Below are 3,318 nucleotides of genomic sequence, written 5' to 3'. Positions count from 1 at the left end.
CAAAGAGAAGCACAGCATGAGATGTGCTAAGCAGGTGTGGACACCCTGGAGATAAAAAGCGGAACGGAGTACCTGAAATGAATTGTAGCTGTGACTGTATGGTAGAGGAATGGAATGATCAATTATCCAAAAGGATGGATAATCCACAATTCAGTTATTTTTAGCTTAGAATATGATGTGCTGTTTTCATGTCACTTTTCAAATTGTGTTTTATTTAATATCACAATGTCTTTGTGCTAGGTAAAGCACCTAAGGTGGCAGGGAAATGCACCCTGGATGTGTGCTAGGTTCAGGGGAGATGTGAATCTGTGCCCCCAGTAACTGATCACTGGTTATCCATTCATAAATGGTCATTAGAATCTAGAGGAGAGGTGCTAGGATCTGATTTTCATCTGTAGTTCACAAATAATTGTTATGTGATGAGAAGGTGAGAAGATTTTTATTCTAGCATGGTACGTGTATCATTCCATTCCCTCCATATTTTTAAAGCAAAGGTTGAGATTCCAGGAGAGATCTCATTTTATCTTTTGGATCTTAGAGGGTAAACTCCTTGAGGGTAGAGACAGTTGGTCTCTTCTGGGAAACTCTGCAAATATTGGGTGCAGTGGGGGCAGGGACAGATTACTCAATAAACAGTGTAAGTGCATGCTTAGGGCATCAACGTAACAGGGACACCAGCTGTCCAAGGCAAAGACCCATAGATGCTAAACAGACAGGACACAAGGCAAAGGGAGTGCCTCAGAGGAAGGGAACTGGCAGAGCACTATATAAAATTGATATCAGCTCCAGTGCAGTGAGAATGTGCTGGCCGGACATAAAGTTCACACAAGGTCATGAGAGCACTCATGCAGGGTTGCTTAAGCTATAAGGCCCCTACCACCTCAGCACCTTCACTGACATCCGTCTCCTATGGTCCCCTCCCATGTAATTGAAACTCCTTATCTCGATGGGTCTTTGGGAGTGTACTATTTCTTTCTAATAAACAAAAGATGGGGGTGGGCTGTCGAATCTAATTCTTGTTACATTCACCCAATATGCAACTGGATCCAACATGGGTGGTTACTGGGCAAGAATGGATTATATTACACCTTTTCCTCACTAATCGACTTTCTCAGTATCCAGACTTTTGCATTTACGACCATAGTACAAAAATCTACTATCTGACTATTTTGTGCATTAAGGGTGTATGTCTGGCAGTAAGGAATGTGGAGGTGCAAGGCAAGAGTAATGCTGGCTGTGATGGGTAAGTTGCGTGTCAACTTGGCTCGGCCATAATTCTCAGTGATTTGGTAGTTATATAATGACATAATTTAGCAGTTATGTAATGATGTATTGTTGCAAATATGTAATGAGGTAGTCGTCCTGTATTTTGTGATTTGATATGATCATCCTCCATTTTCACATAAAGCTGATTTCACATAGTGACCTGGTCTTTGGAACCTAACCATGTCAATAAGTGAGGCAAGAGAATAATAGGTTACAGGTTTCTGATCCATTTTGGGGGAACCGTCTTGTATATTCATATCTGCTGATCCAGCAACTCCAGCCAGGAGGGCCAGCAATGCTTTTGCCATGATACAAAGGTATGCTCTTGCATATGTCCTGGTAAACAACCAAGAGGAGCCCTAGTCCCAGATGGTATGCAAAAGTGAGGGAACTTGAATAAGTCAACCATTGCAATGAATTCAATCAAGCTACTTTATAACTGTATAGCATTTATGTATAGAGTTATGTCCAAAGTTTTGCAAATAATAATATTTATAACTTTAACTTTAAAATATGTTTGGCATACACACAGATGCAATCTAGCATACATTTAATATTAATACTAACAAGGATAATAATTTAATATGATACATAGCAAATGTCCAAAATATCCTGGAAATATTAATATTTATCTAACATGAAAAGTTTTAATTTATGTAGCAAGTAAGATTTTTTTCTTATTGTCTGTTGCATGGGACACAGTGCTTGATATTATGCTATGTATGCTAATAAATGAGGCATTAGGCACATTAAGAGGATACAAAATTCAGGATTTATCATGCAAAACATATTTCTGTTTTGCAATGTGTGTTTCTAAATTCATCTGCCAAGAAAGCAGCAAAGGGAATTTATCAAAACATTACATATGTATTTTATCAGAATATTTACGTATCTTCATGTAAGGAAATTGAACAATTCCTCAAAGAAATAAATTAAATGAATATTTAGATAATAAAAATTATATAAATGTATTTCATTTTCAATTTCCTTTGGACTAACTTTCTTTTAAGAAATTAATTGATATTGTTATGACTTGCAAAACAAACTTGCTGATCGAGAAGTGGTGCTATTGTTACATCAATTATGTACGTATCTCCGAATATGGGAGTTGAACAACTCCACAAATAAGCAAAATACATATTTTATAAATTTTGTAAATGATAACAATTGTATTTTCCTTTTCATTTTGGACCAGCCAGATAGAACCTCACATTCAGTTCTCTCTTGTCAACTACATAAGAACGTGCCAGTGGCACTGTAATCACATGACTTGTGATGTATCTGGGCCTGTCCTGCACAAAACAAACCAAAACACATCCTCAGGTTGAGCATACCCTTGTATTTGTATCATGCGCTTTTTCAATTGCTTTTGCTTCCATTGTGTATTAGCAGTAGTCCAAAGAACTGTAAAGACACAGCATCAAAGGACGGAAAGTGAGTGCACGAGTTTTTAAGTATTATTTCAAGATGAGAAACAGTTGGGGAGATCTGCAAAGGACCTACCAACAAACATTGTACAACAAAAAAATAAACTATTTCTGATGGCATTGTAAGTACTATTTCTTCTGGCTATCTCATACCTGAAGAACAAAATTCATGTTCCAAATCAATTTGTTTTACTTATTAATTTTCAAATATAAATTTTTGTATTAACGTCCAAATTTGAATACAGATTTTATTTTATAAATTTTACTTGTTTTATAAATTTTATTTATTTTCAATTATTCAAGTTTGCTATGGTAGAACCAAATTTAAAAGTGACATAATTTTATATACAGCATGAAATGGCAACAACTAAGTGGAGCCCAAAAACGAAAGCTCACAGAAGATAAAAAGAAAAGGATTTGTGAACCCCTAAAGACAATTCCAAAATTAACTTCCTTTTTAAAACATGCTGAATCAGAAGAGACTTCTGTTGAATGCTCAAGTTTAATGGGTACAAATCATTGTACTGCTAGTGCTGAAATTACTAATAGCAATATAAATATAACAAAATTTGTTCCAAATTCTGTATCCATTCCTTGCCGTAGTAAAAATTTTAATAATGGTGTA

The sequence above is a fragment of the Elephas maximus genome, chromosome 4 (assembly GCF_024166365.1).
Source record: "Elephas maximus indicus isolate mEleMax1 chromosome 4, mEleMax1 primary haplotype, whole genome shotgun sequence".
NCBI classification, from domain to species: domain Eukaryota; kingdom Metazoa; phylum Chordata; class Mammalia; order Proboscidea; family Elephantidae; genus Elephas; species Elephas maximus.
The sequence above is the reverse complement of the archived record's forward strand: the minus strand, read 5'-3'. Positions refer to the sequence as shown.